Source organism: Panthera uncia, chromosome B4 (assembly GCF_023721935.1).
Source record: "Panthera uncia isolate 11264 chromosome B4, Puncia_PCG_1.0, whole genome shotgun sequence".
Lineage (NCBI taxonomy): Eukaryota > Metazoa > Chordata > Mammalia > Carnivora > Felidae > Panthera > Panthera uncia.
The window spans coordinates 19,513,786-19,528,239 of NC_064809.1; the positions used below are offsets into that span (position 1 = coordinate 19,513,786).

The window sequence follows — 14,454 nt, forward strand, 5'->3', positions numbered from 1 at the left end:
TTTTTTTGGATATTACAAAAAAGGCGAGGGCACTTAGGGAGTTTTCTGGCCATTGAAGTTTCTGACTTTTCCCGTATCTTGTGGTAAGGAAACAACCTAGATAACTTTTGGGTGTCTGTTACACATACTGCCCCTGTTACCAATCCGCCCAGCTTCCCATTTCTGTATTTGGCCGAGTGGTGTTGATATTTAGTAGTATATGGAAAGGATACTACCCAATGAGAAAAAGTGTGAAACATAAGAGGTTGAAGTGCATTCTTCGTAGAATGAAATCTCAGAATGGGGAAGGGAGACTTAGGAGATAGTGAATTAATTACTGGAGTGCAGTCAGTTTTAACGAAAACCTAATTGCACATCTTCCGTTTAAACTTTTTTGTTTTTTGTTTTTTTGAGAGAGAGGGAGTGAGCAGGTAAGGGGCAGAGAGAGGGAGGGAGAGAGAAGATCAAGCAGGCTCCACACCATCAGGACAGAGACTGATTTGGGTTTGAACCCAGGAACCACGGGGTCATGACCTGGGTGGAAACCAAGAGTTGGGCCTTTAACCACCCTGTCGAACCTTTGACCCACCCAGGTGCCCTGCGCACCTTCCTTTTTTAAGGAGTGAAAACAATGTGTGTTGAAACCTATATACTGTTTTTAAAGTTTTAGAAATGATGTATAGCATTTCCATCACAGTGTTCGTTCGCATTTGTGGACGTATTTCTTATGAATTGGATTCTCAATTATGAAGTTTTAATAAGTAATGTCATCTCCCAATACAGAAGACATTCATTTAAGCATAAATTTTCTTGTCCGGAAGTAGTACTTCTGAATTAAAATGTAAGTTTTTGGATATTCATGCAGTGTTTCTTGACCGAATGTTTTTACACTGATATATTTACGAATTTTAAAAGGAATTTCAAGTTTAGCTTTTGGGAGCTTTAAAAATTTGTGTTGATTTTGTATTCTTTGAGTGTTTTCCAATATTTAAGATATTTTCAAGCTTCCTGTGAGCAAGTTCATGTGAGAATGTCAGTTGGATATTAGTGTTCTAGGTTTGTGGGAAAATTTCAATTCCTAGTTAAATACCAATAAAAAATTTTTTTTTTAAAATAGAGTGTGATTTACATATACTCAGATCACTTGTTGGAACATTCACATCATATATTTAGAAATAAATATGCACTTTTTAAAAAAAGATTTTTAAGCTTTATTTTTGGGAGAGAGAGAGAGAAACAGTGTGAGCGGGGAAGAAACAGAGAGAGACACAGAATCCAAAACAGGCTCCAGGCTCTGAGCTGTCAGCACAGAGCCCGAAGTGGGGCCCAAACCCACAAACCACGAGATCATGACCTGAGCCAAAGTTGGACGCTTAACCGACTGAGCCACCCAGGTGCCCCAATAAATACACACTTTTTAAAGTAATGGCTTTGAGATGTGATTTACATACCAAATAATTTACCCACTTAAAACGTACAATTCACTGGTTTTAGTACATTTAGAGTTTTGCATTTATTGCCACAGACTCCGTTTTAGAACATTTTCATCAACCCAACAAGAAAACCGTGGACTGTTAGCAGTTACTGTCCTTTTTTTCCCACCACCTCCCCAACTCCCCTAGACAACCACTAGTGTACTTTCTATTGATTTGCCTTTTCCATTTTATACAAATGGAATCATTTCACGCTTAACATTACATTTCATTTTCTTTTCTGCAATACTTGTTGCTCATTTTGACAGGTGATTTAGAAGTATTTTCATTAGCCTTACCTAAAATGCTTTCTATTTAAACTGTAGGATACAGGAATGAATTAATGAGTTTCTTAGTAATTCTTTGTGAAGAATCTATGTGTTAATTTTTACTTGATATTTTTTCTATCATAAAAGAATAAACACTTTTTTTAGATTTATTTATTTTGAGAGAGAGGGAGAGAGAGTGTGAGAAAGTGAGCAGGGAAGGGGCAGAGAGAGAATCCCAAGCAGGCCCCCCAGTGTCAGTGTGGAACTGGAGAGGGTGTGTGTGTGTGGGAGGGGAGGTGGGGTGGGGGTGGACCCAGCTTGAAATCAGGAGTTGGATGCTTAACCAACTGAGCCACCCAGCTCCCCAAATAAGTACCCTTTGTAATGCTTATACTTATTTAAATAAAATAACAAAACGCTGGTCCTTTAACATTTTTATTAAAATGTCATACAGGTTTTATTAGGTGGTGGTAATATATATGTGGTAAATAAAAATATAAAATGTTTTAATTCTTTACAAAGAAGGTGTTTTGTGTGAAGTCTGAGAGGTAATTATTTTAAGAGGGATTTGAAAGGGTATTTAATTTTCTGTAATTCTTTAAATTTTAATATATTTTAAAATATTTTATTTCCCAATAGCTTGCTATGGCATTGTTCAAGTACCCACTGGACCATGGTTTTGCAGGAAATGTGAATCTCAGGAGAGAGCAGCCAGAGTGGTAAGAACTGTTTTATCAAAAACATTAAAATACTTCAGTGAGTAGCTTAGGATGCTACACACTTATGTTTCAGTTTGAAAGGTTTTCAGTCTTGTTCACATTTGAATTTGGGCCAGATATCAACTTAACTGTTTTAAACCAAATTTACAAACTCTGAAAAAAACAAATTGAGCCGCATAACTATATGTTGAACAGATAAAACATAAAGTTGTAGCTGGGCTTTAGCCCTTTTTACTGGTTTGAAGGGTTAAATTAGTTAATCATTAGTGAGAATATGATGGCAGTAGAACATAAGGAAGTTAAGCTGATAATTCTGCTAGGGTCTGTTTAATGAGTAAAAAAAACACACTAGAGTTTAACCACTCATATTTTTACTGCATTGCACATGTATATTTTAACTTTGAATGTTCAGTATTTTCAGACATTTAGTCTCTTTGGCAAAGCAACATAAGAATCTTCCTCTTTCACATGGCTGGCTACCTTCTTTCTGAACACTTTTGTAAACTTCTTGTAATCATAAGGGAGATATGTTTATTCTGTGTGGCCCAAGGCATTTTTTACAATTGAGCTTCTGGAAATATTAGGGAGAAATAAACTTAATTTTCATCAATCATATAAAAGTATTACTGTTTGCTATGCGATAGCTCCTTTTTGGTGTTGACTAGAGAATTTGACAGAAGGTAGAAAACAAACATTTCGGCTTTTCTACCTACATGAGTAGCATGGAAACTTTTTATTTTTGCCTAGGCAATTCTTGATTAGAAGTCATAGCTGAGTAGCCTATTTAGGACTGTGAAACTCAGAGCATTCTTCTGTTCATATGTTTTGTTTGTGTGTGAGAATACACTATAGCAGAATTATAGCTTATTCTAGCATTACAATGGTTGGAATTAGCAAGTAGGGGATGGAATCAGTCATATAAGTTTTAGGATTTGATGTATGCATAGGTCTCCTTTTTGGTTTTTGTTCCTCTTTGTAGCATTTTATAGTTTTGGGGTTGATGGGTCACCAAGCAAAGGAGGTTATGTTTTAACTCATTAGTAAACATTGATAGTAGGTGAGGCTATTCCAGAGGGTGTCACAGTGGATTCAAGGCCAGAGGAAGATTAGAAAATAGGAAGGCAGATAATGAGAGAGGATAAAGAGCTCTGTCAATGGGGAGTAGTACAATGCCAAAATTATTTGCCTTGAATGCCACTTGTTGCCTGTTTTTATTCCTGTATTCTCTGAGGGCATGGTTAAGATATCAAGGTGAATTGAGGTAGTTACCTTACAAGGCATATTGAAGAACACATTTTATTTTAGTGTTATTCGGTAGGATGTGGGGGCCATTCGAGGTTTTAAAGAAGAGGCACAACTTCCTTTAATTTCCTGTAGTGTACAGTTATAAAAGATAAGGTCCTTTGTAAAAACAAAAACTCATTCTAAGCTTAAATAGGCAGAGATAGGTCATCTTATTGTTTGTTTTAAGGTTTTATCTTTAACTTATCTGTACACCCAACATGGGGCTTGAATCCACAACTGGGGATCAAGAGTCACATGCTCTAGTGACTGAGCCACAAGGGCATTTTAATGTTTATTAAATTTAATTGTTTAATGTTTATAAAAATTTAATTATGTAAATTAAATTTTGAGAGAGAGAAAGAGAGACAGAGTACAAGCAGGGGAGGGGCAGAGGGAAACACAGAATCCGAAGTAGGCTCCAGGCTCTGAGCTCAGCACAGAGCCCAAGGCGGGGCTCGAACCCACGAACCTCCAGATCAGACCCTTAAGCGACTGAGCCACCCAGGTGCCCCATCCACAAGGACATTTTAATGTGAGGATAGAGGAGCCAAGAAGCCTAACGTGGAAATGTATCTGTTACTTAGGGAATTAAATTAGTCCTTTTTTTTTTTTTTTTAAAGTAAATCCTTCCCTTTCAGTAATTACATTATTACTTTGCTTATTTATTTATTTTTAAAATAATCTCTACCCCCACGGTGGGGCTCAAACTCAGGACCTCAAGATCAAGAGTCATATATGCTTTGAGCCAGGCAGGCACCCCAAGAATTGAATTAGTCTTTTTTTTTTATTAAAAAAAAAAAATTTTTTTTTTTTTACGTTTATTTATTTTTGAGACAGAGAGAGACAGAGCATGAAGGGGGGAGGGGCAGAGAGAGAGGGAGACACAGAATCGGAAGCAGGCTCCAGGCTCCGAGCCATCAGCCCAGAGCCCCGATGCGGGGCTCGAACTCACGGACTGCGAGATCGTGACCTGAGCTGAAGTTGGACGCTTAACCGACTGAGCCACCCAGGCGCCCCGAGTTAGTCTTTATTTTATTTTATTTTAATTTTTATTTATGTATTAAAAATTTTTTTTTTCAACATTTTATTTATTTTTGACAGAGACAGAGACAGAGTGCGAGTGGGGGAGGGGCAGAGAGAGAGGGAGTCACAGAATCCGAAGCAGGCTCCAGGCTCCAAGGTGTCAGCACAGAGGCCGATGCAGGGCTCGAACTCACAAAACGTGAGGTCATGACCTGAGCCGAAGTCGGATGCTCAACCCACTGAGCCACCCAGGCGCCCTATTTTTATTTTTTTAATGTTTATTTTTGAGAGAGAGAGCGAGCATGCACACGCTCTCACGCCAGTGTGGGAGGGGCAGAGAGAGACAGGGAGACAGGGAGTCTGGATCAGGCTCTGCACTGCCAGCGCAAAGTCTGACATGGGGCTCAAACAAACTGTGAGATCATGACCTGAGCTGAAGTTGGATGCTCAACCAACCAAGCCACCCAGACGCCCACATTTATTTATTTATTTATTTATTTTTATTTATGAAAAAAATATTTCTTTTAATGTTTGTTTTTGAGAGAGAGAGAGAGACCGTGACAGCGTGTGAGTGGGGGAGGGGCAGAGAGGGGGGCAGTGGGAAACAGAATCTGAAGCAGGCTCTAGGCGCTCAGCACAGAGCCTGATGTGGGGCTTGAACTGACAAACTGCAAGATAATGACCCCAGCTGAAGTCAGATACTTTATCACTGAGCCACCCGGGTGCCCCTTATTTATTTATTTTAACGTTTATTTATTTTGAGAGAGAGCGTGAGTGTGTGGCACGCAAGTAGGAAAGGGACAGAGAGAGAGGAGAGAGAATATCCCAAGGGAGAGAGAGAGAGAGAGGAGAGGGGAGAGAGGAGAGAGTATGCTGACAGCTTGGATCCCCACAGACTCTCTCACAGACTGCGAGATCATGACCTGAGCTGAAATCAAGAGTTGGATGCTTAACTGACTGAACCACCCAGGTGCCCCAGAATTGAATTAGTCTTAATCTTATTTTTGCTTTTCTTTGTCTGCTTTATTCTTTTCCTTTCTGCAGGTTTCTCTGCTACTAGCTGTTTACTATCTGTCAGGTACTATGTTAAATGTTCTACAATTATCTGGTTTAATCATCTTATCAAACCTTTGAGGTACTTTGTTCACATTTTATGGGTAAAGACATCATGTTTTTTTTTTAAGTTTTTTAATGTTTATTTCTGAGACAGAGACAGAGCATGAGTGGGGGAGGGGCAGAGAGAGAGGGAGACACAGAATCAGAAGCAGGCTCCAGGCTCTGAGCTGTCAGCGCAGAGTCCGACAGGGGGCTCAAACTCACAGACTGAGTGAGATCATGACCTGAGCCGGAGTCGGATGCTCAACGGACTGAGCCACCCAGGCGCCCCAAGACATCATGATTTTAAGAGAAATGCGTATCTATTTGGAGGCTGGGCTGTGATTAAGCTCTCAACCATCATGTTCTGTATTGCCTCTTGTGGTGAAAAGTGGCCATACTTCAGCTCCTAATATTTTCTGTTTCCTGTCTCAAAAGACTAAATGTTCTCCTGTTCCTTTGGGGAGGAAAGAAACTGGGTTGGCTTGGATGAGGTGCCTGACTCTGGACCAGTTAGCCATGGCTAGGTAGTAAGGTTGCTTAAGACACAAGATGTCTGTGGGTTTGAGATAGCTCATTTCTCAGAGAAGAGGGAATTATGAGCTGGTAGTACCTTGGCAGATACTATAAAAACCAGAGTAATAAAGTTGTAATTTCACACAAGAAGTTTGGTAGTGGATGGAATGGATTTGAAATGGGAAGTTAGAAACTGAAACACAGGATGATATTACACTAAATATGTGAGACTAGAAGGGGAGGGAGTGGAAAGGAGGAGAGGGAGTGAAAAGGAAGGGAGGGAACATTTTAAAGGATGAAATGACACATGGATATTGGGTAAAGGAAAGGGAGTAATCAAAGACAATTCTGAGTACCAAAGTTAATCACTCTGGAATGGTGGTACCGTAAATAGTCATAGAGTAATGGCAAAAGGAGAGCAAACTTGAAGAATAAAGTTCTGTTTTGGGCATGTTCGTTTTGATGCTGCTGGGAGTTTTCATTGGAAATTTAGGATTAATGTAATGGAGTTAAGTTGGAGTTGTAGCTGCCTAGAAGGAAGACTGGGAACCAATGACATTTTTTTGTTAGAGAAAAGAAAAATGAAGATGGCTATGGTGAATATCCATCCACACTTGTGGAGAGTGAGAGAACAAGTTACCACGAACGGATCATGAACGTTCAGGAAAGGAGAACCTGCAGTAGAACCTTGCTGTAAGGACCTGAAGGATTGAGAAAAGTTTCTGAGACCACAGTTGTAGTTCCCTGGTTTGGGCAGACCTCTCATTATAGGGTACTGAAGAGAGTAGAGATTGTAGGATTAGACCGAATGTTGAAAAAGTAAGGGAAGAGGAAAGTAAAAGAGTGAGGGAAGGTTTGGATGGTTTTTAAGGGAAACTCTTTGTAGGTAGGCATTCATTGTTCAGAAAAAGCACTTGAATTGCTTATTTATCTGAAGTGAACATGTATTTTTGCTGAAGATTTTTGATTAGACTTAACACTGTTTACTAACTTCTTGGTGGTTAGAGATTAAGACACTTATTGATGACTGTTTTGTATTTAATGGGTATTTTTAATTACCACAGGCTGAGGAGACTTACTAGAAATTTTATCTACTTATATAATTTTAATGAGATAAAGAGGATATATTAGGTGTTAAATATTCTACTTTGAAAACATAGAGTGGATTGTGCAAGAGAGTAAAATGGCCAAAAGCCCATTAGGATTTTACATTATTTAGGTATTGCTATTCTAGCTCTAAATGAAAAGATGATTTCTACCGGAGGTGAGATGTAACTTTTTCCTATTCTTCTGCCTCTTTATATTGTATTTATTCCTGGCTTCTTAACATTGTTGGGGAAGAACTACTAGATGGAATGTAAACCCAGAATTTGGGGATTGACCTAGAGTTGCACATTTTTCAGTTTTTGTTTAATGAAGATATATAATGCAAAAGTCCCTATATATCTATAAAACCATCTAAACTATATGCTTAACTGTAGTGTATATTTCTATTTAATTTTATTAAGTAAAATTACGTTAGTGTATATTTAGTTATCACAAATTGTTATGAATATAGAACATAAATATTCTTCACTCACGATGAACTAATGTTGATTCTTCATATTTGCCTCAACTCTTACCTTCTGAAAAAGAATAATAAAAAAAAATTAACTTGAAATACTTTTGTACTGTCCCCAGTCTGAGTCATCCGTTAACCTTTTAGCGTGTCTTGGGACCAACCTGTCCGTCTGTTTCTCTCTCTCTTCCTCTCCAGTTTCATTGGGATATAATTGACATATAACATTGTATTAAGGTATACAATGTAATGATTTGATATGTTTATATGTTGTAAAATGATTACCACAGTGAATTTAGTTAACATTCATCACCTAACATAATTACAATTTTCTTTTTCTTTTTCTTTTTTAAGTTTATTTATTTATTTATTTTGTGAGAGAGAGAGACACAGAGAGAGAATCCCAAGCAGGCTCCGTGCTGTCAGCACAGAGCCTGATGTGGGGCTTGATCTCACAAACTGTGAGATCATGATCTGAGCCAAAATTGAGAGTTGGTCGCTTAACCAGCTGAGCCACCCAGGTGCCCCTCTTTTTTTTTTTTTTTTTTTAATTATTTTTTAAGTAGGCTTCATGTCCTACTTGCAGCCCGACGTAAGGCTTGAATTCACCATCCTGAGATCATGACCTGAGCTGAGATCAAGAATTGGGTGCTTAACTGACTGAGCCACCAGGTGCCCTGTTTCTTTTCTTTTGACGAGAACCTTTAAGACTTATTCTTGGGATGCCTGCTGGCTCAGTTGGTAGCGCATAGGACTCTTGATCTTAGGGTTATGAGTTCAAGCCCCATGTTTGGGTGTAAAGCTTCCTTAAAAACAAAAAACAAAAACAACTTGAAAAAAATTTACTCTTAGTAACTTTCATATACACAATACAGTCTTGTTAACTATAGTCACCATGCTGTATGTTATGTTTCCAGACCTTATCATAACTGGAAGTTTTCTGCCTTTCATCTGCACCTCACCCCTTTTCCCTACCCTCCATCCATTCTCTGTTTCTCTGTTCTCTGTTTCTATGAGAGTGGTTCTTTTAGATTCCATATGTAAGTTGAGAGGATATAGTACAGACAGTTCTGACTTAGGATTTTTTGACCTTACATGGTTGTGAAAGCAATGTATATTCAGTAGAAACTGTATTTCAAGTTTTGTTTTGATCTTCTCCCAGAACAGCGATACACGGTACGATATGCTCGTGATGCTGCTGGGCAGCAACTGTGAGCCTCATCTCCCAATCAACTGCCAACTTGATTAGGAGGGCAAATAACCAGTATACTTACAGCCACTCTGTTGTTCATTTTCAGTACAGTATTCAATACATAACACTTTATTATAGAATAGGTTCTGTGTTAGATGATTTTGCCCAACCGTAGGCTAATGTGTGTTCTGAATACATTTAAGGTAGGCTAGGCTAAGCTGTGATGTTTGTAGGTTAGGTGTATTAAATGCATTTATAGCTTATATCATATTTTCAACTTGTGATAGGTTTATTGGGACATAACACTGTTGTATATTGGGGAAGATTTGTATTTGTCTTTCTCTAATTTGTTTCACTTAGCATAATGCCCTTAAGGTTGATCTGTGTTGTTGCTAACAGCATGATTTCCTTTGTTTTTATGGCTGAATAATATTCCATTGTATGCATACACTACCATCTGTTTTAATACTTATACTACATGTGTATATTCATAAATACCATCTAGTATTATTTTACAGGAATGGTATCATTGTATATGTGTTCTGTAACTTGTGATATAGTTGCATTAATACATACTGATCTAATTCATTCTTTTTATCTGCTTTTTAGTGTTTTGTTATAGAGCCACAGTTTATTTAATTTCCTTATTTTTATGTTTATATTTTATTTAGTTTTTAAAAGTTTATTTTCGGAAAGAAAGAGCTCATGAGTGGGGGAGGGGCAGAGAGAGGGAGAGAGAGAATCCCAAGCAGGCTCTGCACTGCCAGCACAGAGCCTGATGTGGGGCTTGAACCCATGAATTGTGAGATCATGACCTGAGCTGAAATCAAGAGTTGAATAGTTTACTGACTGAGCCACCCAGGTGCGTCCCAAATTGTGTTTTTTTTAAATAGGCGTTTATAATTTAGATATAACATTACTGATGTTTTTGTTTAACCCAGTTTTTTGTTTGCCTTGCTGCTTTATAGTCATTTACTTTTCTTTAAAAAAAAATTTTTTTTTATGTTTATTTTTGAGAGAGAGATAGACATACAGAGTATGAGTGGGGGAGTGTCAGAGAGAGGGAGACACAGAATCTGAGGCAGGCTCCGGGCTCTGAGCTGTCAGCACAGAGCCCGACACGGGGCTTGAACCCATGAGCCATAAGATCATGACCTGAGCTGAAGTTGGACGCTTAACCGACTGAACCACCCTGGCACCCCTCTTTTTAAAATACAGTTCTAGGGTTCAGTGCCTAGTAAGCAGTAAGCAAACTATATTCATCTCTGTCTAAAAATGTTATTATTTTGCTGTCTTATATGCTAGTTTGAATTTTAGAGTAATAATTGTTTTCCTATAAGTAAAGAATTTATTCTAGTTTGTCTTCTGGTATCTAATTGTGCTAATAGAAAATCTGTTGACAGTATGCTTCTCCTGCTTCAGAGCTGATCAGCTTTTGTTCTGTGGACTCAGTTTTTCTTACATGTTGGCAGATTTTCTGCTCTCTCTTCATATGTCACCTTCCCATTTAATTTTCTTCTGGAACTGTTAATTAAGGTGTATGCTTGAGATTCTTGTTCTTTTTTGCTTGTCTTTTAATTTCTTTTTCATCATATTTTCTATCTTATCTCTCTATTGTGGATAATCTCTTTAGCTCTGTCTTGAAATTTATGCATATTGTTAACCCTATGAGTGAATTTCTTGTCTGAGTAAAGTATATGTAGACTTTGTTTGTTTTTATGTTTCCATTTGCTTCTTCTTTTTTTATAATATTTTGCTATTATTGCCTTATGGATTATATTCCCTTACTACTTGAACATTTGAAACATACTTATTTTAGGGGCCCCTGGCTGGGTTGGTCGATGGAGCACATGACTCTTGATCTCAGGGTCATGAGTTCAAGTCCTACATCGGGCGAAGAGCTTACTTAAAAAAAAAAATACTTATTTTAAAACCTCTTAGAGATTTTAGATTTCTCTAAATTAGAATTAGAATTGTTTGTTAACTCTGGTGGTAGATGTCTTCATTGTAATTTTTGGCTGTGAGCTGATCCTCAGGAGTTGTCTTCCTTGGGATTCCTGTTCCTCTAGGAACACAGTGAAGATGTTACTATGGAAAGTGTTTGCATTTGCTCTGTCTCTGAAGAACGCTGTGTGACCTTACCAAAGACCAGGTTCTAGTGGCTTCTGTAGATTAGGAATTTACAGATTTACAGATTCTTTCTTTTAAAAGGAGTTCAAAAGGCCTTTTAAAGCTTTTATGACAGCTCTTGTGACATCATTTGGGATCAGGCTTTTTTTGTCCTCCTACTATACCAACCTTAGCACATGGTTTTTGTTTTCAGGGTTGTCCCACAGTCAGAGAGAGGATGGCAGCTGAAACAGTCATTGTGACTGTGGAAAGAAGTTCTAGGCAGAAGGGGGGTGCAAAATGAAAATTGATTTTCCGCCCAGCTGACTGATTCTCTTAAGTTTTCTTGAAGCCCCAGGCAACAGATTATGCTTAATTTTACTGGCTTTGAATTGTTATAATTCAAAATATGGGTCAGTTGGAGAACTAAATACAATTGGAGTTTTGTTACTAGGGAAGATCTGGAGAATGGCTTTGGGGTTGGTAACAGCAGACTGTTAGAGTTTGCCTACTGGATGGAGTTCATTGCTCCAGACTGATTTTTGTTTCTTGATTTGGATTGCAGTACTATCTATCTATCTATTTATTTATTTATAAATAATTTATTTATTTTGAGAGAGATCATGAGCAGGGGAGGGGCGGAGAGATAGGAAAAGAGAGAATTCCAAGCAGGCTCCACCCTCAGCCCAGAGCCCAGCACAAGGCTTGAACCCATGAACCATGAGATCATGTCCTGACCTGAAACCAAGAGTTGGACGCTTAACTGAGCCACCCAGGCACCCCTGGTTTGGTTTTTTTTTTTTTAATGTTTATATATATTTTTGAGAGCATGCATGCAGAGGTGGGTGGGGGAGGGGCAGAGAGAGGGAGATAATCCCAAGCAGGCTCCCTGCTGTCAGTGCAGAGTGAGAGGTGGGGCTCAGTCTCCCTAACCAAACTGTGTGACCTAAGCTGAAATCGTGAGTCTGCCCCCAGGTGTCCCAGGACCCTTTAGATAATGGATTTTGGGCCCCACTTTCTCTCAACATAGGTTTGAGTTTCCAGTTTTTCTAGAGTGACTCCTCACGTCCAGAACAGACATCTTCAGTGCAGCATCTCTAGTCTTACTGGTCTAGGCCATGTTTTTCTAGGATAGATTCCCCTCTGGTTGTGGGATAGGCACTTAACAACTCCTGTCCACATGCAGGGAACCCAGTTAGAACTTTTTTTTTTTTTTTTTTTAACGTGTCTAGGGTCTATGCTGGTGTCATAGTCCACCCCAGTCTCTAGGGTGTATGTATTATATATTAGATCTGATATTTTCATTAAGTGCGTCACCTTCAACTGATGTTTATTCTTTTAACTTTTCTTTTTTATTTCTGCCACTTGGAGATTTACCATGATATATACATAATTGAAAATTGTTTTTTCAAATTTGTCTTTGATTTCTTTTTTTTTTCAATTTACCTTTGATTCCCGAGTGCAAGAAGGCAGTTCAAATTTCATATATAACTTTCTCCCTTTTATTTCTGTACGAGCAGTTTAGTTTGTATACTTTAAATAGAGTGCCTTCTGAATTGGGGCGCCTGGGTGGGTGGCTCAGTCGGTTGAGCATCTGACTTTGGCTCAGGTCATGGAGCCTGCTTCAGATTCTGTGTCTCTCTCTGCCCCTCCCCAACTCGTGCCTGGTCTTTCTCGCTCTCAAAAATAAACAAACATTGGGGCACCTGGGTGGCTCAGTCGGTTAAGTGTCTGACTTTGGCTCAGTCATGATCTCACAGTTCGTGGGTTCAAGCTCTGTGTCGGGCTCTGTACCGACAGCTCAGAGCCTGGAGCCTGCTTTGGTTTCTGTGTCTCCCTCTCTCTGCCCCTCCCATACTTGCACTCTGTCTCTCTCAAAAATAGATAAACATTAAAAAAAAAATGCCTTCAGAGTTAAATATTTGCTACCATTTTTTTCTTATTGCTGATTCATATCTAATATTTGCCTTTAAATTTCTCATAGTACATTAAGTTCTTACAGCTTTGAAAGAGGTGCTTTTAGAAAGTTAACAGATTTAGTGCTAACCACCATAGATAAAATGTAGTAAGTGGCCAATTTCTCTGGTCTCTCTTGAATTCTTTTACTGTGAGAAGAGCCTAACCTAATGGCTGATATGAAGTAGGTGCTTAATACTTGTTTGTATTAACAAGTGTAACTCTCACCTGTGTAACTAGTGAGAGAAAGGAAATTGATACCTTGCCCAGCATATGGCACCTATTTATTCCCTTTTTTTTGGATTTAATTTTTATGTTTACCAGAGCGATAAATGCACATAGTCTAAGTCTGGTATTACCAAAAACTTCTCACTCAAACAAAACAGTACCTGCTGCTTTACCCTTGAACCCTCATCTCATTACCAGAAGCAACCTCTTTTGGCCGTTCCTTTTGGTACTTACTTGTATGTTTCTAAAAGGAATGTGTAAGCAGCTATTGTTTATTTTATTTACAGAATTTTAAATGTTTATTTGAGAGAGAGGAAGAGAGATTTAGAGCGTGAGCAGGGGAGGGGCAGAGAGAAGGAGAGAGGACCCCAAGCTCACTCTGCACTGTCAGCTCGGAATCTGACTTGGGGGCTCCAACTCATGAACCACGAGATCATGACCTGAGGTGAAATCAAGAGTTGGACGCTTAACCAGCTGAGCCATCCAGGTGCCCCACAGCTATTGCTTTTTAAAGTTTATTTTTGTTGAGTAAGCTCTGCACCCCAGCTGCACCCAACTCCTGAGATCGAGAGTTGCATGCTCCACTGACTGAGCCAGCCAGGCACCCCCATAAGCAGCTGTTCTTGACATATCAATTTTAGTAGTTGCCTTTCAGTATATCACAGATTTTTGTTAAATCAGTAGTGTTGAACAGTAATATTTACATTATTATGACTACTTAAATATTTTGTTCATTTTTGAGCCAAAAGTATACTGATTTTTTTTTATTAATTTCATTTCCTTGGGATTAATAATCATCTTGTATTTTAAGTTTCCTTGTATTCTTTATTTAAGGCTAAATTTTTTCCCTCTGTTGCTTCTTCATATAATCTTCCAAATGGTTAATGAATCAGGTAGTGTATTAGTAAAATTTTCCATGAATTCAATTTTCCTTTTCCTTTTTTTCTCTCTCTCCTCTCCCTCTTTTCCTCCTCCTCTCCATCCTCTTCCTCTCCATCCTCTTCCTCTCCATCCTCTTCCTCTCCATCCTCTTCCTCTCCATCCTCTTCCTCTC

The 14,454-nt window shown here is 38.6% G+C and overlaps 1 protein-coding gene across 13 annotated transcripts in view; it reads left to right on the forward strand.

Annotated features, from left to right (window-relative positions):
• Positions 1-6: 6 nt before the first annotated feature.
• The window catches only part of MLLT10 (MLLT10 histone lysine methyltransferase DOT1L cofactor), a 235,295-nt gene continuing 220,847 nt past the window's right edge, over positions 7-14,454 (forward strand). For all 13 annotated transcript variants that reach the window (XR_007456916.1, XM_049626908.1, XM_049626907.1 and 10 more), the window contains exon 1: positions 7-2,439. The gene's annotated coding sequence lies outside the window, so the exon portion shown is untranslated. The remainder of the gene's footprint in view (positions 2,440-14,454) is intronic.